This window comes from Labrus mixtus, chromosome 23, assembly GCF_963584025.1.
Source record: "Labrus mixtus chromosome 23, fLabMix1.1, whole genome shotgun sequence".
Taxonomy (NCBI): Eukaryota; Metazoa; Chordata; class Actinopteri; order Labriformes; family Labridae; genus Labrus; species Labrus mixtus.
The window spans coordinates 18,371,605-18,392,118 of NC_083634.1; the positions used below are offsets into that span (position 1 = coordinate 18,371,605).

The 20,514-nt window shown below is 42.0% G+C and overlaps 1 protein-coding gene across 2 annotated transcripts in view; it reads left to right on the forward strand.

The window, feature by feature from the left end:
- The window catches only part of arhgap36 (Rho GTPase activating protein 36), a 50,605-nt gene that overhangs the window by 3,578 nt on the left and 26,513 nt on the right, over positions 1–20,514 (forward strand). The window contains exon 1 of one of the 2 annotated variants that reach the window (XM_061031711.1): positions 13,479–13,851. The exons of the other annotated variant lie outside the window; for it this stretch is intronic. The gene's annotated coding sequence lies outside the window, so the exon portion shown is untranslated. Of the gene's footprint in view, positions 1–13,478; positions 13,852–20,514 lie in introns of those variants that run through there. 2 annotated transcript variants of the gene reach the window in all.

Below are 20,514 nucleotides of genomic sequence, written 5' to 3' on the forward strand. Positions count from 1 at the left end.
TTTTTCAACATCACAACATGATACAGAAAGTACAAATTTACACTCCAAGTCTTTCCTGAAGGAGTATCTAATTAATTTTGTATTCTGAAATTTCACTTCTGGCTGAGATACTTCATTCTTTGTTCAAACTTACGAAATCAGATGATTTGCAGTCTGTTTTTAGAAATGCGCTTGAACGGTATTTATGTGTCTGCTGCTGGGGTTATTGCCGAACGTCCTAATAATGAACACCACATGTCATCAGACGGGGAAGAGGGGAGATAAAGTTGCAGGGCACAAAGTGGAAGGTGGAGCTGCTGAAGATTTAGAGGACGATGAGGAGGAGGGTGGAGGGTGGGGGTCCATCCATCGGTGATGAAAGTTGAGTAGAACCACGAGGGCGTGACTCGTTTAGGGACGCTGGGTTTGTTTTCGACCCCCGGGGCTGCGGAGACGTATACGTGTCTGTCACCACAAACCTCATCTCTGGTGTCACCTCCGATCTGTTTCGGGTTTCGAAACCGACTCCGAGAGTAAAATTCAACACAAAAGAGTCAACTAATTTGTTGTTACCGCTACATGATCAAGGAAGCGTGAACAAGACTTTCTTTAATGGAAGTCAATGGGAGGAAGGTAGGACTCACTTAACGTTGGCCTTTTGGTTGAGCAGCGTTTGTAAAAACAGTGTAGGAGTGACGTTTCGTTCATTAATGCAGGTTCATTTTTGTCTGAAAATGTTGGAAAGTTTTAACTGATTTCAAACCAGCATTTTTCTTCATGCACTGGTTTTTCCGGTTTAATTCCCACTCCCATTTTTAACAGAATAATCAGTGATATTTCCCGTCTCATGTCCCTTATTCTCTTTGAAACACAGGAAGGAAAATGTTCACATTGTCTGCTTCTGCTCTTTTGAAGAGTCCACTGAAGGAATTCAAAATAAGGAATTACATACATCTGGATTCATGCTCTGAATTCTGTGGTTATTGGCTCCACCGGCAGTATCTGCTTATTTTGCCTCTGGCCCTCTTGTGTGTGTTTGGTTGTTGTTTTGTCTGTTGGATTAATTTTGTTTAGTCTGCAGCCTTCTGTCCTCTTGTATTGATATCATTTGACCTCCGGGGTTCGAGCGTATTCTTGACACAAGACAATTTTAAAGTCCAGTTCTTAGATTTTTATTTTCGCCATCTGCTTGATAGAAGAAATACTTTTTTCTTAACATTTGGCCTGGTAGAAATAATGTAATTTGGGGAAACAAGTGAATGCTTTGTGCAAGTAAACCCCATTCAGTATGACTCATTTATGTGCTTTTAGTCGCTGACATGATTGACAGGTGATTGACAGGTGGGCGCGATGTAACGGTTCGTTAAGAGGCTTAAAACCCGCCTCAGCTCCAGCTCTCAGCCTGTCGTTAGGTCGACTGAAAGTTAGGCTGAGACAGGATTTCCAGCATGGTGGCTGCTGCCGATGAGCCTCCAGCGCCCCCTGCAGGAACAGATAGGTGACGTCACTCAGGCTTCAAACATTCATATTTACAGTCTATAGTTGATTATGTGATTCAGTCAAATTAAAATGTGTGGTTTTAATTTTCCTCTGTCTTTTTTTTTATAAATCTCAATGCAATCACCAACGTTTTGCAGAACACAGAAAAATTATATTTTGTTGAACCTTTTTATTGGAATGAATCCTCTTCACGCTGCTGATGCTCTCATGGTTTGTGCTCATCTGTTTATGCAGTCGTGTGTGAGTGTACGTGTGTGTGCTGTGGTTTGTGAGAGAGTGCCAGTGCCTTCAGGGTGTCCTCATAAACAGTGTGTCTGTGTGTGTGTGTGAGTGTGTGTGTGTGTGTGTGCGTGTGTGTGTGTGTGTAATCTCCCATCAGTTATATAAGCAGTGTTCAGCGGGTACGACCAGCTGCAGGTTCACTGCAGGAAGAGAAAAAGAGTCATTTATTCAGAGTCACTAACTTACTGAACTCCCTGATCCCTTGGATCTGTAACTAACTTTGCCTAACCCTAACCCTTCTATGAAAGTGACAGGAGAGTGAAAAGAGGCAGTTAAAGAGTCGGGGTGTGATAAAGAAGTTTGTTAATCAGTAGCTGAGGAAATATTTATCACTCTCTGCTCTCCGGAAACAAAAGATATTATCAGTGTTGGTGTGCATGCATCTGTTTGAGAATGCATGCGCACATTAGCACACGCGCATATTTGAAGATTTATACATGCAAAGTCATTCAAGTCGTTTTTTAGCTTCTGTTGCTGCTGCTTTGGTGTATCTAAATGACAGTCATCTGCATAGAAAGTGAAAAGCACGGCTGAACTTGCATTACCCTGGGGAACCCCAACATCAGTCATGATGCCTGCCTTCGCCTGTGATTTGTGTGTATGTGTGTTTGAATGTTTCCCACTGTCCCGGGAAGATAAATTACGACAGGAAAACCTCCAGATTCCCACTTTTACTATCCCTCAGTGAATCTGAGGTGAGGAAAAGAAAACAGTGGAAACATGGACGAGACACTTTCCTTTTTCATTTTTAATGCGAAGTGTGTCAGACTTTTGGTCCTCAAGTTTTAACCGGCTGTTATTGCTTTTGTCTCTGGACGTGGATCCGTCGTCCTCTTTAAGCCGTCTGTACGTCTGTGTCAGTCTTGGCAGCTCTTCATTCTCGTCAGCATTTCAACTACATGATGGATCTTCTGCTGGTCGACCGCAAGCGTCAGTGTCGGAGTTGATTTACAGACTTCTGAGGCTGGAGGATCGTTCTAGACCTCAGCTCACATAGCACGACTACTCCGACACTTCCCAAGATGATGACAGGAGTTTAGCAGTGTTTCTTTGGGGGGTTTGGTCACAAGCGGTGCCATGGGAGCAGTAATGCTGATGTTCCCGTGTGCCAAGCCTTTGACCTGTGGTTGGTGAGTGAGAAGCCGTAAAAGACCGACATCGTAGGGTAGCAAGGATGGAATATTTATGGACTTCATCTAGAAGAGGGGTTCCCAAACCTTTCAGGGATTAGTTACTTCTGATGGTCACTTTACACAGCAGCCTCTGCCATCAGTGTGAATGGGTGTTAGTCCATTTACCATTTACCACGCGGGAAAGGAGTCGCCCGCTTGGAGGAACAAAGCCTCTGTAAATGCTCCTCCAAACGTGGATATGTTTGAAACACTAATAATGTACCGTCAACAAATCCCCTGTTGTCCAATTAAAAACAGCATCATTAAAAAGATTTGAGCCATTCTACATCGATGTCGTTGTATGTTTAATCGCCAACAGTCCAATAGGTTTGAGTGCATTAGAAGTTCTTATGAGACTGATGAACTGACATCGTGGTTTTTAATCCCGACACATGGAAACTGTGCTGTGCTGTGGGTCTTGGTTTTTAAGTAGATTTGTTCCTGCCTCAATCATTTCAAATCTCCAAGTCTTATCCCTAAAACCCCTTTTCTTAATGTGACTTAGAGACGTTACACAAGCAGCGGGGCGACTTTTCAGTGACGAGGAGGGAATAAGAGAGGAACTTTCCAGGAATTTATTCTGGGAGACGGGAGGAAGAGTTTGCTTTATACATTTTGGGAAAAGTAGGAAATCACCAAGTTTGAGTCGATAAAGCATTTTGGCAGACACTACTTATAGATACTTTAAAGCAGTAAATTATATAAATGAAGTATATCACATGCCAGTTGTTACATCACAGTGTCAGTGTGCAGGATATCAGAGACAGCAGAGCTCCAGGATCAAAGTCCTGGTTGGCATTTTCCATATTTCCTCTCTTTTCCCTGTGGAGGAATCCCCGCCCGCCCCAAAATGGTGCCCACATCCTAACACGGCTTTTATCATGAGATGGATGGTTGTGTCCGGGGTCGACCGGGTCAGAGCTGTCACCACGGCGACACTTCCTTTTATCTCCTGGCCTTTGTTAGCAGTGATACCAGATAATAGGAAACAACACGTTCTACTTTGTATCCTCAATGAGTCAAAGATGACTTCATACATTTGGTTCCTAATCAAACCTGATTTTAAAATGTGTTTTTTGACATTTCGATTCTATGATGTGTGATTTGTAGCATCCTACTAGCATATGTGTTGTTGTAGAGTGCATCAAAATACAACCAACATATACAAACAGGAACAAATGAGTAGTTCATGGACCAAGAATGTAAAGTCCTGCTTTGACCAGGAACAATAACTGGCATAGTAAAACATAGATTCATCGGTAGAGTGGTGGACATGATTGCCCACAGGCCTGTCTAAACATTTCCTTTTTTAGCTGCTTTTTGAAAAGACTCAACATAGCCAGAAGAACTTTTCGTTATGTGCAGGGAATGCCAGAGGAAGTCATTACTCCACAACTTATTTGCATATTGCCATATTAACATTTCTAATTTTGCATATGAAACCTTTAAGATGGATAATCAAGATGCATCTTGTGTTGATGTTTGAGCTTCAGAAAATAATTTATGACATGAAGCAACAAGTATCTTATTGTTTTCTCAGTTCTACGCCAGTCTTCATGCAACACCATTTCCAAAAAATACCAAAATAGACATCTTGTTCTTTCATTTTTTCCCCTTCCCCTCCCCCCCTCGCCCTCCTCTGGTTCATATTACTGTCGCAATAAATAAACCAAAAACTTGGAAAAGCTCACCAGATCAAAAGAGGTCAAGAGCGAATGCCTGGTATGAACTCACAGGAGAGTGAATGCACCCCGACAGGAATAAAAGCGTTTTCCCTGTGCGCTGTCATGTTACAGTACATCTCCACGACGGCAAACGTGAGTCGTACGGCAACAAAGGCAGATGGAGATTACATCACATCTCCCCCCCCCAAAACAATCACAAATGTAGATTCCTGTTTGTTCTCTTGTTTGGAGGGAGATAAACTGAGAATGAAATAAACCTTTGGATGATTAATGTCTGTGTTTAAATGTCAACACGCCCATTTCCAGCTTTTTTACTTGATTTTCTTAACGTTTTTTAATAATCCCAGTATTTCGTTTTCATTGTCTTTGCAATGGCTTTTAGCACAGAGTCCAGGTACACCTTATTGAGTGATCCGTAGCTTCACCTGGGCAGAGCTGGAGACAACCGAAGGGGAGACAAACAGCACAGGGAACAACATACAGCCGTAACAAACAAGCAATTTCTGAGAAATCACCTTGATTAGAGACACATTCTTCCTGTAATAAGGTTAAAAAACTGAGGTATTTAAATGCAAAAATTCAGCTGAGGAATGTCTGTAAAAGAGGTTAACATGGAATTTTAGATTTGTATCTAATCAGGATAAGATGGCATTTCACTTTGTGACCTCATGGCAGTGAATCTGCTGCTTTGTGTCCCGGTCTCGGTTGTCATCTCGCATCTCATCTGTCGTTACACTCGGGCCAAATGTGGTTAAATGCTACAACAGGAGTAATGCGATACGTTAGAAAAAGGAAGGTTTTCTTGTAGTTTTGCTGCTAAAAAAGGGCAATGGAAGGTCACAGTCTGCTGCAACACTTGAGCTTTGTCTTGTTTCTCAAAGCATTTTAAGGGCTAAGATGAATCAAAGATCACTGCTTAAACCTTTCAGAAAAGATCGTCAATACATGTCTAGACACTAAAAGGACAAAAGATCTTAGGGAGAAACCAAAACTAGCCGTTTAATTTTTCGTTTAATTGAACTTTCATTATTAATATCAATGTTATGTAGAGGTAAGACATTTTATTTTGCAACGTTTTCAAACTGAATCATCTTAAAGCAACTCTACTTATGTCAAAAAAAAAGTTGCTGAGTTTTGTATTTAGATCATTCCTAGAGCTGGCAACTGCCTGGGGCCCCAGACCAGTTGGGGAGCCCTGAAGGCTCACAAACTTTAAACCACAGCAGTGGCCCAAAATGTGCAAATTTTGCAATGACAGGAGACCTCCCTAAGGGGGCCCCATCTGACAGAACTCAACCTGAGAAACCAATGTTTGTCAATGAAAGTCAACAAAGAAAAAAGTAAGAAGAATTAACAGTCTTTGAGAAAACAGAAACAAGAAAAAAGGGGAAGAGGAGTAAGAGTCGGGACAATGTCGGACATCATGGTGATAACTGCGGGTTGTAGCGAACCCAATTATTCCTTGCCTGGGGCGCCAACAGACTCTAGAATCGCCACTGATCATTCAAAATGTTTCCAACAATAAGATGCAAAAACACACTCTTGTTATGCTCTTTATCTTTGAGGGGTGGCAGCATGACGACATGACGCTTTGATATACTTTTCCCCAAGCCAGATTCCCCAAAGTCTTCCTCAAAAATAAAATCCTCTCTTTGTTCTACCAACTCGCAGGTTTGATTTTGGTAATAAGGGACCTGTGGGAGACAAAATAAAAGCCCGTCTTTTAAATTGCAGGAGGCAGAAAACATGACTCACCGTCATTATTTGTAGCTTTGTTGACTTTGAGATATTCAGGCTCTCTTCTGTTTTCTTTTTCTTCTTTGTATGTCTCGCAGTTTTTCTTTCTGTGATCAGGTAATGGGAGAGTAAGCGAGCATGTATTGGGGTAGAGGCAGGATGATAAATGCGAGCGATCAAAGAAACAGGATGTGAGTATTGGCAGAGAGCTGTTGGTGGGAAAGACAAACACATGCTGTTCATGTTGATGGAGTTGTTGGTGATTTTTAGGAATAGCAGTATAAGAGGTGGTACCACTTTTTGTTCAAACTGAGAGAACATCAAATGGATCGTGATCCCATGACATTATTATTTGTCTAAAATATTCCAACTAAAGTTCAATGGATTGAATAACGAAGGTGCCCACAGACTGAAAGCTTATGTCTATTAACATTTTTGTGTTTTTAATTCGCTGGCAGCGCTCACAATCTCAGTTTCAAAATGCTTCTTACCCATGTTACTGTTGCTAAGTTACGGTAGTTGTCACAAAGCACTTATGCTTCCCTTGGCAGTAACCACTGAGCTTGGTTGAAATTGCTTTGTTTTCTCAATATTTGCTTAAACGTACTGACTATTAACTTTACATTACTGCCCCAGAACACTGACTGACAGTGACAGCTCTCCGTGATCCTGTTTGCTAACATTAACTAGCTAACGTTAGCTAATTAGCGCTGACTCATACATGAAGCTGTCCGTCGTTTTGTAGACTTTTACTCACCGCCACAGCGGGTAAGAGAGGAGGATGTTTTTGAGGAGGGTGGACGCTGTCAGAGAGTGATGACGCTGCTGCTGCTGATGATGATGATGATGGGTGTGGATGTAAACGTCCTGTTTAGAGAGAGAGAGAGAGAGAGAGAGAGAGAGTCCGAGAAAAGAAAGACTCATTATCGAAATCCTCCCTCAAATCTTATTTCCTCGGTCAGCCTTGGCATTTCCTCCTTTTTAAAATCATCTGGTAAACAAATGCAGGGACAAAAAGACATTAAGATGATGGACATTTGATATAGTTTTATTTCGGTTGATTTAACCAAAGCTTGAGCCACTTCTTGTCTACGTCTGAATCTATGACTGTGATGAGACTTCTGGTTTCCTTAATGGGAAGAGATTAAACTGAGTATGGGAAGTGTGGGAACAGGGGGAAGTGATTATTTAAAGGGAAACAAAATATCTCTTGACTCCTTCACTGACAGAACTCCACAACCTGAGCCAACGACTCCGTAAATCCTCAGACGTACAAGCTTCTTGTTACGGAAACAGGAGGAGATGTAATTACTTTGACACTTTTACGGACACCACTCGGCTTACAAAAGCTCCTGACCTCGGCATGGGACTGTCATTGTTGCACACACACAAACACTGGCGGATATATATAGCAGCTTAACGCGCCCGGGGCAGTCGTATATGTAGCGTGAAGTTACCTGCGTTGGGGGCTGAGGATCATTTTTCCATGTCGCCATACGTGACCGAGCATCAGGCCGATGCATGATCAGGTCAAGAGAGGCAGCAGCCCGGGAACTTTGTTTATCTTGATGTTCTGTCAGAAAATCCCATTCCCTGGGAAAGATGTTTGAAACTTCTTTCCACCATGTGGCGCCAATGCACCATAGACGAGCACCGCAGGAGCTGGTGCAACAATAGTCCAAACACGGCTCTTAAATGGTAAGATGGATCGCGGACAACCTGAATGAGCAAACCACCTTCTGTACTTTAGAGCGTGGCTTCCCAAACTTTTCAGCCCATGACCCCCAAAAATAAGGTGCTAGAGACTGGGGATCCACTCCGTCCGTGGAGGTGGTTAAAACACAGCTGGGTACGCGATCCAAACACTGGAATTAGAACGACACAAAAGAACAGCCTGTAATATTGTTTTCTGAATTTATTATGAGAACTGGTAGAAGAATTAATCTCTTGATCTTTTTTTTTAATGTGTTTTGACAATAATGGGTAAAATAGGCCATTTTAAGTCATTTTTAATTTTGATATGTGTTTGGAAGAATTCTCGCGACCCCCTCCTCAGTGTCTTGCGACCCTCCAGGGGGTCCCGACCCCAACTTTGGGAACCACTGCTTTAGAGAGTTTATCAGATAACGGCCTACTATGACCGCCTCTGCCTTGGGCGCTTTTATTGTGAAATGCTGCGACATGAATCTACTTCCTGTGTGCCTCTAGAGTGAAGACACAGGTGATATAATAAAGCATAATGGATGGATGGATGGACTTTTGATCATGTGTCGGCTGATTAATAAGTTGTTAATCAGTGGCTTTTATAACTATAGCTCAAAGTTCGCTATTAATGTGTCGACTCTTATGCTGTTTCGTGCGTTCAGACGAGGCGTAGTGGGTCTCAGAGTTCAGTAGATTGTCTGGAGCTTAAAGAGTTGTTTAGATAAGGAGTAAGTGTGCCTGTAATCTGCAGTCCATTGGGTGATGTCACATTACGGCGGTCTCAGGAAACAGGAGAGAGATTATTAAGCTGTTTAGCCACTTGGCATATCGTCCCACTGTTGAAAAACGATACTCAATCATGACTGAGGCACAAATTAAGTGCAAAATTGTCTTTTTATTCCACAAAAAACCTCGAAATACTGAATGATTTCCACATCTCTCAGTGTAGAAAAGGAAAACTATACTTTCAGTGCTTGAGACTATGAGGTTTCCTCACCAGTTGTGCATTGGACGTGCAAAGATAAGACACCCAATTGAAGGATTTTGAAGGATGTCTCGAGTAGAACACATGAGATTGGACGCCATGACACTTCTTCACAGGTATTAAGATAAGATAAGATAAGGTAATCCTTTATTTATCCCACAACGGGGAAATTTACAGTGTTACAGCAGCAAAGAGTGAACACAGTACACAATTTAAATAAAAAAAGAAAAATTAAAAATGTAAAAAAAAAAATAGACAGATCCCACAATATAGATTTAAAAGATAGATCAGCTGAGCTGCAGTTTACTCCCCGAGAAGATCTTCCTCTTCACTGCTCGGAAAAGAAGTCTTTGCTCTTCTCAAGGTCAGGGATGTAATCAGAGAAGTTGCAACAATCTCATCGTGTTTTTCTTTTTTTTTAAACACTGATAAAACTTTGTGTTACGAGTGGAAAATAAATGACAGTGCAAAGCAATCGGAAAAAAAAAAGACACTGTGAACACCCGCCTCATGTCTCTTATCCATTCATCATTATTTCACAACATTTCTGGGCTGGATAAAGTCGTCTTTAACACAAGTAGATAACAGAGATATCATGATGACCAGCTGTTATATATCTGCTTTAATTTGGTGTCTGGTTCTTTCAAAAAACAGAAACATTACACTTGTGTTTGGAAAATTTCACTGGAAAATCCCCCCAAAAAAACATTTCAATGTTTTTCTTAACAAAGATTTGGAGCTCCATTAGGCAACTTCAGGACATTCAATACCCAAAACATTTTGAAAAGTGACTAAATCTAGATTGAAAATGTGTGGAAACTGTTTCAAACTCTTGTACAGTCGATATTTTGGAGGTTTTATTTATATTTTTTGGAAACAAAGAGACAAAACTAAAGAAGTAAAAGCAGGGTTGGACTAAATCACAGAGTGGATCCTTTTCAGGTGAAGTACCTCTTTTAGCCTGTAGGTGGCGGCAAAGTCAATGAAGTTCAATCTGCTGCTCTGACATGGATATCTAGTGTGTGTGTGTGTGTGTGTGTGTGTGTGTGTGTGTGTGTGTGTGTGTGTGTGTGTGTGTGTGTGTGTGTGTGTGTGTGTGTGTGTGTGTGTGTGTGTGTTAATCATCCATCCTGTTTTTAAGAGCAGACCTCAGAGTCAGCACTCGACTGTTTTAGGACACGATGAGACGTACAACCTCTCCTCGCCATCCGCGACTTTTTCGACCTGGAAATGTACGTCGGCGTTACAGGAAGCGAGGAGGATCAAAGATGACACACACACACACACACACACACACACACACACACACACACACACACACACACACACACACAGAGAGAGTGACCGGCACATGATATCCATGAGATCAATGGAACAGGACAGAGTGGGGTCTCTTAGTCCCGTGATGAGCACATTTCTACATTATGTAAGAGGAAGATGATCTGGTTCTCTCCTGTGATGTAGAAAACGTTTGAACACGATGATATTCCCAAAATGAAATAAATTAACTAATTCAGTATAAACTCACTCTAAATTTCCCCGTTCAAATCCTCCATTGACATCTCACAAACTCCTTTTTTATCCACAGATTGAAGCCTGTAACCATGGCAACCAGCTACCCCAACACTCAGGACTGTAAAACTTCTTTGTTGCTCTGGTTTGTTTTTGTTTAGTCTCCGCCATCTGTTACTGCTGTAAGTTTATTTGCGATGCCCCCCCCCCCCCCCCTTGACACACACTCTCTGCGGTTGTCTTTTTTTTATTATTAGATAATCAGGGGTCCCGAGCTCTGAACTCCGCCGGGGGGTCAAAAGGTCTCCATGTGATCTGTTTTAGCTGCTGTTGTTTGAGCTCACAGCTGGAGTGCTGACGGACATTTTCCAGACTTGTTTCCACACACACACACACACACACACACACACGCGCACACACACTGAACTCTGCACAGTGGACAGAAATCGGAGGGAAGATTTTTTTCCTGCAGGATTTGATCACTTCATTGATTTGCACAACAAAACACACACACACACACTCCTAACTTTGGAAGTAGCTGAGTTATCATACACTATGAAGCCCAGACATGCTGCACACACAGTCTGAAACACACACAGGTTGTGACAGGTTAAACTGGCACACTGAAAAAAAACGTCCAGTGTAAGCGTGGCTTTAGAGATGAAGCATGAAGATTTTCAAAATAAAACAAATTGTGTAAAAAAACAAAAAAAACAAAGTGCAAACATTAAGCCGGTTGATGAAAATAAAACACTCATCTGTTGAGGGAAACTGGCCGTTCATATATATATATTAGAAGAGGGAGCACTTTTTCCACATGGGATTTAATGGAAAACTTGAACTTGTTGAGCTTTAAGGAGAGGATTGTTTGGAGTCGATGGGGCGGATTTTTGCATCATCGTGTGATTTGTCTTCGGCTATAGATTTAGATTCAGAATAGACAGATCCAGCTAATTCTGGCATCACGTTGGGCTCAAGCAGCTTTTAAAGAATCGAAATATTGTGAAATTTGAAATGTGAAATGTTAAAAAGAAGAAGGACAAATGCACAAAATGAAAGTTTTGCTTCTTTTTTTTCCTCATCTTACTTTCTCCTCTCATCTTTCCCTCCTCATGCTCGTTTTTTCTCCTCCTCGTCTTCTCCTCTCTCTCTCTCTCTCTCTCTCCTGTCCGTCCTTTTTTTTTTTCAAAAATATTTTTATTGTACTTTTAACTTTTAAACACACAAACAGACAATTCAAACAGTACAACAGAACAAACAACACACATTGGCCAAAAAAATAAATTTCTCATCTATATCTCAGGCACACGGCACGCCCCATACATTATAGACAAAATAGTTATGCCTGTAACCACAAAGTATGACCACGGCATCCAAGCTTGTGCAGGAAACAGTGTATAATAACCAGGCAGCACCTTCTTTTTCTTTTACACTGAACATTTTTTAACATTTAAAGCGATGTCTTTTAAGCAAGATTAGAAAACAACGCATCAAATAAAAAATTAAAATACTTTTCTTTTTTTTTTTTAATCAAAAAAAAAAAATGTTCTGCCCTATGACCCAGAAATATCCCTTTGTCTGTTCTTTGGCTGTACTCCATCATTCCCTTTAGTACAGAATTTGCAAGTCTTTTACCAGTATATTTAAAGAAGGGTGTCCAAACCTTTACACTTGAACCTACATGTTAAATACTCCATTGGTATGAGGTCAAAGATTATTTTATGCCATCCTAATGCTGAAGGTGGAGTATTATCAATCCATTTTAGTAATATGTTGAGACGTGAGGATACTGAACAGCCGTCTTCTATAAAAGCCCTTTAGCTGACGACTGTGGGAAAACCAAGGAGCAAAGTTTGAGGCTCAATATTAAATTGAACATTAAAAATCAAATTTAGTTGACCAGCAATTTTACCCCAGTAAATCTTCAATGTGGGTACATGACCACAGTGTCTACAGCTTCCCACCTCCACAATACAGTTTGAGCACATTTCTGACAGACTTGGATTCATCCTGTGTCTTAGCTGGGGGGGGGGGGGGGGTAATCTGTAAGCGGTGTAGTATTGTAAACTGAGTTTCTCTAGTTCTGTTACATATGGAGATCCCCTTTGCAGAGCTCCATATTTGAGCCCGTGTTGCTTCATCCATTGTTGGGTTCAGATCAGTATTCCACGTCTGCCTCAAGTAATCTGAGGACACGCTACCAGCAAGGTGGAGTGTCGCGTACTTGTCCGTCCTTTTTATAGAGCTTTTATCCCGTGTTTTAATCCTCCTCCCACTCGCGCGCTTCTCCCTCCCTCGCTACCTCTCCTTCCCTTTGCCTTTCTCACCTCCTTTCCTTAATTCTCCCCCTCTACCATTACCCTCTTCATCTCCCTCCTAAAGACGTCTTTTCCTCCTTTGCTTCCTCTCTCTCCTCTTTCCCACTTCCATTCTTCCACTTTACTTTTCCCCCCTTTCCCTCTTTAACTCTACCTGCCATTTTCTCCTTAGTTTCCTACCTCCTCCTCCCCCCCCCCCCCCCCCCCCCCGTATGCATCCTAAGCTTTACCCTTTACTTCTTCCCTTCTTTCACATGACTGCCTCCTTTCCTTCCCTGGACCCTCATTTCCCTCTCACACCTCCTACCTCTCCTGTCGTCTTCCCTTTCCTTCCTCGTCCTCAACCGTCCTTTTTCTGTCTTCCTTCCTTAAGTCGTTCACTTCCTACTTATCCTTCCACGCTGTAGTATATCCTGTTTTAGCCCCTTTTTCTTACTTCCTACTCCCTTCTTTCCTTCTCTCATTTCTCTTTCTGTATCTAAATCCACACATGCACAGCAGGACCTGTGAACATGCATTAATGGAGAGACGTCAGAGCGAGGGGGGGCTGCATGTGAAAGATCAGTAGTGGGGGGGTCGATGCCTTGCCTAAGGGTTCCCTTCTCCAGGTCCTTACTTCTCTTACCTCCTCTCCTTCCCTATTTCCTTCTGCTCTCACCTCTCCTCCCCCTCCCTTTCCTCTCTCCTCCCCTCTCTCTAGTGTTTACGTTCTCAGCTCTTAAAAGTCAAGTCAGTCTGCGGTGCTCCTCCTCCTCCTCCTCTTAATCTAACTCACTTCTCAGCCCTCCCTCCCTCCCTCTCTCTCCCTCTCTCTCCCTCGCTCGCTCTCTTGCTTCCTTACCTCAGAGCTCTGATCGTCTGGCTCAGCTCAGATGTGTTTGTGGGTTTGAGCAAACTCTGGATGACGAGCGCTGAGAGAAGCTACAAGGACCTAAAGTAGAAGGGATTTAAATTTAACGTGAGACGCCCTGATACAGGTACAGAGTGTGTGTGTGTGTGTGTGTGTGTGTCAAGTGTGTGTGTGTGTGTGTGTGTGTGTGTGTCAAGTGCATTTTTAAGATCTCAGAATCTGTCTGATATTTGATTATCAAACGTGAACCTTTTTTTATTTTCGCTTTAATTTGATGTTTAAAAGTTTGCAGGAGAAAGATTCAACTTTAGTTTTGTGTCTTTGCATGTGTGTGTGTGCGTGTGTGTGTGTGCGTGTGTGTGTGTGTGTGAGTGTGTAGACAGAAGTGTGTCCATCATTGTGAGGACTCTTGGCAGTGCAGGATTCTCAGAACACACATGAGCGCATTTCAGCTTAAAGTTAGTTTCACGTTAGGATTCGGTTAAACTCTGACTTCAGGAAATACATCGACGTCTCGGTTATTTACTCTGAAGTGATTTAAACGCAACTTTTCGTTGGTTTATATTAACCAAAATGCTGCAAAACAAAGATCAGGAGCTCCCAAACGTTGCCATGCCAAGGACCCCGGGATAGCGTTACCCTCTTGAGATCAAGACGGATTATTCCACTTCATTTTTCTTTGTTGACTTTCATTGACTAAATTAGATTTTCTCAGCAATAATGCACGCAGCGCTTAGCAGGGCAACGACAGTGAGGGCTGTCAGGATGGGGCCCCCTTAAGGAGGTTTCCTGCTGTCATTAAAAAATGTGCTAATTTTGGGCCACTGCTGTAGTTTAAAGTTTGTGAGCCCTCAGGGGCGCCCACTGGTCAGGGGGGCCCCAAGCAGTTGCCTGCCTTGCCTGTAGACAAGCAGCGCCTCTAGCACCCCCTGGAGACTCCCCGATGGGGTCATGACCCTCACTTTGAAAAATAATGACATAGATAACCAGTGTGTCAGTGTGTGTGTGTGTGTGTTTGAATCATTGTGGAGATCTCTGTTGTAGTGCATTATGAAACTAGAGGTTGTTTTCATCTCTTCTTTTTGATTCTTCTGTCTGTTTTTCTAATGAGCCATGTGACTGGACGTAGTTAAATCGCTGTTAGCAGACTCTGCTCTTGAAACTCGTGTTGTAGTCAAGACCACACTAACCGAGACCGGAGTGCTACGAGACCAAGACAAGGACAGAGGCATTTAGGGATCGAGACCGAGTCAAGACCAAGACCATCAATAATGAATCAATCAATGAAAAAATCAATGAAAACCACCTTTTGTGAAGGTGGCAAGGCAGGAAAGTTGCCGCCGTAACCGGGGGGAATGAATTAATTCCAGTTATTTGTCCTGGTAGAAAGGAGCGTTTTCCTTATTATAACAATAATAATAATAAAGTTATGACTTGAAAAAATTGCCTGTCAGTGGTGGACTTGACCGGTCTCCATTTAAAATATGGAGTCCGCCCAGTCAGAGACCGGGACAAGACAAAAATGCTTTAGATTCCGAGACCGAGAACTTCAAAAAGTGGTCTCGAGACCAAGACCGATTTCCTGTCCTACAACACTACCTGAAACGTCACTGAAACATTTCTCACAAACGGCGTGCTCTGTCTCAGAGACGATGCAAGACTCCAACAATTCCCACATCTTCGATCGTTTACTCTGAAACAGAATCCATTCGTCCAACAGGTGGTGACGTGTTCTGCCAGATGAAAACTATCTGTCCTGAATTAGCGGTTAGCTAAACTATTTTAATGATCTACCTTTTGAAAAAAAAACAAAAAAAAAAACACACCTTTACTCATGAAATCACATGACGTCCATGTGCAAACACAAGATTATAGCCTCAAACCACATCTTTAGTTATTGATGTTATGTTGAAATCCTCACAGCGGGGGAGGTGTGATCCTGAGAACTGTCTGAATGTGTGTGTGTTTGAGTGTGTGTGTGTGTGTGTGTGTGTGTGTGTGTGTTGTAAGGTGCCAGTTTAGTCAGCTCTAACACAATGTGTTCACTGTGTCTTTAGACTGCCCAGGGGCCAATTACTGCCTACTGTGTGTTTACGTACCAACATCTTGAGTGTCTCCTTAAGTGTGTGTGTGTGTGTGTGTGTGTGTGTGTGTGTGTGTGTGTGTGTGTGTGTGTGTGTGTGTGTGTGTGTGTGTGTGTGTGTGTGTGTGGGAACCTTGTGTATGCATACTAATGCACTCCAGGCTCGGTTGTGACGCCTTCTCTGAGAGCATCATAATGAGGCCGGCTGCTGTTCCTGATTCATTTCATGTAAACACGACGTGCAGCGGAATAATGTGAAGATAATGTTCCTTCATTAGAGACGATCGCGGAGCGGCAGCAGGAATACGGCACGTTAATTATGTGTCCTTCTCAGCAAAACGAGGAAAAAAACCCCCACAACAAATTAACTTTTATTTCCTGTTCAGGCAAAAAACTTAAACTGAAACACTTTGAAACAAGTTTAAAAATAGAAATTCATTGATAAAATCAGACTTTACATGTCTTTCCAGTTTATCCTTTCTCTAGTGCCTTCCTTCTGTAGGATGACTTTCTGCATTGTGAGTGTGCATGCCGTATGTAATCTGTGTAATATGCACATTATGAGTAACACTGTAACACTCCTGAATGCATTTTGCACATGGTGGAAATAAAACCTAAAGCAGAATCAGGTCGCTGCTTACGCTCCACTGATTCATTTATATTCTCACACAGAGCCGGTAGAAAGAGGCCGACTGTGAACTTATTGTACGTAACCGATGAAGCAGCGAGGCCTTCAGGGCAGCGCATTAACGTGGAAGAACGTAGTGTTCGGTATTCACACTGAAGGTCTAAATGACCCCCGGAGCTCAGAGAACACAGACCTCTGTTTGACTTCCTGCCGGGAAGAGAAGATGCCTTATCTGTGATTTTATCTGTGAGTAAGACGAGGAGGATTTCATGAATGTAGCTTGGCCTTTATGAGGTAGGAAGTTAGTAAAAGAGTATTACGATCCTAATTCATGTTCAACAGGTTAGGAGGTTACTGAGGGCAAACTCTTGGTTAGTGGTCTATTAGTTACAGAATATGTTCATGTCATTTCCACATAATCTGTGTGCGCCAAAGTCAATCAATCAATCAATCTACAATTCTACAATTCACTCAGCAGACTCTTTTCTCCAAAGCGACGTACATCAGAGAGTAAGAACAACACAAGCAAGGATCTAGAAAAAAAGGGAACAATGTCAGTAAGAGCAAACGATCAGCTTTGAGTCTGATTGGACACACAGGTGCTGACAGGAAGTGACCAGAGGCAAAGCACAACATTGAGGGCCGTTCTTGAGAGCTCTAATCAGTATAGAAACCATCTTATAAGTCGTCGTTATCAAACAAAAACCATCGTCATTACCATCATCATCATCAATAATATGGAGACCATCATCATTAAGTTAGTAGGTATTCATGAAAGAGCTGGGTCTTTAGCTTTTTCTTAAAGGAGCAGGTCGTGCATGAAAGTCTGTCAGATATCGTTTTGCTCCGTTGGATTGCGCACGCCATCAATTTTTTCAATTGTCATTGGAAAATTTGAACATTTTGGGCCGTTGCTTTGTTTTTTTTTAATTTTGTGAGCCCTCAGTGGCCCCACGTATTTGCCTGCCTTGCCTGTTTACAAGCAGCGCCTTTGAGGAGGGCGGAGCTTACGACCTATACTGCAGTCAGTCAGCAGGGGGGGGGGGGAGCTCCAAAATGGTTTGGCTTCACTTTTGGGGGAGCGGTCATGTCGTCCATACTTCTACGGGATCTAGTGTCTGTTAGAGAGGAAGCAAAATGAAAAACGTCCCCACACACGATAATGAAAATGTCCGGTTATTATGTAAAGTCAGCGTCAGCGTCAACAATTAGGACCTTCCAGTAATTCAGAGATTATAAACAACCTCCTCACCTTCTGCTGATGAGCGAGAGCGAGCAGTTTCATCAATCTTTGGCTCATTAACGCTGTTTAACCATGAAGTGAGGGGCAGGATGAAAAGCAGAGGTTAATGATGAAAAACACAAGGAAATAATGAACATAAGCACCCATGGGAGAGAGGGATAGGTACAGCAGCCGAATACAGGTACAGCAGCCGAAGAGGAGTGAAGGGAGAGAGGAAGTAGACGGCTGAGAGATTTTAAAACGACTAAAAAGTGAATGAGATTTGGTTTGGAAGGAGAAGAATTTGGAATGTAGAAGAGGAGAAGCATCTGTTAGCCATCAAAGCGTATTTATTCAACTTTAATCAGGTTAGCGGTAACACACATCAGACCTCTCGCTATTTCATCACACACGTACAGGCTTTATTGTCCTTCCAGAAAAAGTTTAAGGGAACGTAAAGACCTCCAAGAAAAGTAGGATGCAGTATGAAATTCAAAACGGCTGTAAAGGACACAAATGTCTAAACATCAGGGCATGAAATTGAAAGTGTTAGCAGCTGTTTCTTTGTACAGATTGTCCCTGATTACAATGAGTCCTCCTGCTACATCTGTTTGAACTCCTCGAGTATTCTGCCTCATCAAAAAAGTATTACCATGTTCTCGCTTAAAGCTGAGATTCACGCTCTGATCTGAACTCCCAGTTCACCTTCAAAAAAATCCCTGGATTTGCGTCAGATTCCTTTTGAAATGAAACCTCTTAAGAAACCTTGTGGGGCTTTTGTGCATCTCCAAATATAAAAGCATTTGTTCATTCATGGAGCTCAGTCCCAGTTGGAATAGTTTACGATGATGATGGCAGATTTACCGCTCAATTTATGATGATGAATTTAAAAATAGAAGGTCGTAAATGTCGCATTTATAGCAGACAAAAGCCAGCTTCTCTTTCTTTGTCGGGGCTTTTGTTTTCAGTAGATGAAATCACAACTTTGGTCCTTCATCAGACAAAATGTATCGAAGCCAAAAAGTAAAAAAAAAGAAAACCTCAGCATCCTTACTTTGCTGCAGGTTATTATTGGAATAAGATTTACTGAGTGATCATATTCTAGTTTTGCCCAATAATCAGGCTCTTGGTCAAATCTACCAAATATCTCCTTTGGATTAGATCATAGTTGTGTTGCTTGAGGACTTCGGTTCTTTGTACTCCCCCTTTCCTCTATCTTCCTGTATGTTTGGTTCACCATTCGGTTAGTATTGTCCTCCTTCCTGGTATTGACTGCTGCTACAATTAGACAGAACATCAAACCTGTACTCTGTTTGTTTCATCTGCTCTCTGAAAGTCATAGCAAGGTGGCTCCTAACTTAAGAGAACCAAATGTCTCATTAGTTTTAGGTATTTGTTTGAGTTTGAGCTCAAAATCACTTAACACCCTTCGCTGTTTAGTCCTCAATGTTATAAATACCTCAAGCTTCAGCTGCCAAAAATCAACTTTGTCTACGTTGGTGTTTAAATACTGGGAACAATCTGATAAAAAGAGTAAGTTTTGTGAGTGGGTAGGAAAGCAAAGACTGTAGTTTCCAGCACTTTGCACACGGATTACGTTACATAAGTACGAGGGAAGCAGGTTAAGTATAGCTTTATAGATAAGGATGTGCCCATGATTTTGGCTAGGAGTGGGCAATGCAGGCAAGCCAACTTGAGCATACAGAGTACAATGATGAGTAAGAGACCTCCGTTTTTTTTATGAACCTCAATGCTCCATGGTATACAGTATCTACAGATTTAAGGCATTTACAGCTTGAAGTACAAAAAAGAAAAACTACCTGCATCCTGTAGCCAGAATATTTGATTTTAACTACTAAGTACTGCTTGTCAGAGGCTTGTCATAGTTTTGGATATTGGGGTGGCCAATCAGATTTCAAGGGGGCCTCATGCCTCCTCTGGCCACACCCACTCTGGGCACACCCCTGTATCCACTGCATGATCATATTTTATATTGTTTGACACATCTGCTCGACCAAAAGAGAAAATATACGTGATAATGTAAAGGTTTACTTTTTTAAAACAGACTGTCCATAGGTCAAGACGCTTATCCTAAATGTCAGCTCTTACCACAGACATTTGAGTCATCAAACCAACGTCCCTATAGTGATGTTTTTCCACTCAACTCTGTTTTTCTTTGGGGATATGTACTGTCACCCATTTGGAGGCCTCACAAACCTCTGTGGACGACTCTGATCCAGTTGAAACCACAGCGTGATCGTCTGGTTACGTTTAGCATTAAGGCCAGGGCAATTTTCCCCAATCATGCTGTGCTGTGTGGTTTGAGGCAGGCTAGATTATAGACATAAAGTAAACAAATGCACACATATACAGAGGAAAAGAGCATGCAGATTAAGGCAGTCATTGTAAATCACAATGAAAGGTTAGAGTATTTAAGTAAGAATGCTTTGGAGGATGAGATAAGGCTTACAAAACAGTGACTGAAGGTTTGAACAAAGTTTGGTTGCACTCGATGGGGTCTTGTATATGTTTTTCACAAAAGCACCCTGAAAATTTCTATAAGATTTCAGGACAGCCTGTCCGCTCATGGTATGAAGTTTTCTCAGTCTGATCGGGGTGGGATGGGGGCTCTCAGGAGGCAAGAAATGATGTAGAAAGGGCTCTATATCAGTGCTACTCGTACAGTAATTGGATGTATTCACAGAATCAATGAAAGAGTGGAAAAGAACATGCAACTCTTTTTTTTTGTAATTAAAATAATTTTGCTTATTGTACTTAAGCGGCAAATTACATTTCTATTTCTGTTCTCAAACTAACTGTTTCACCAAAAAACCTCAGACAAACTGAAGACCTTGTG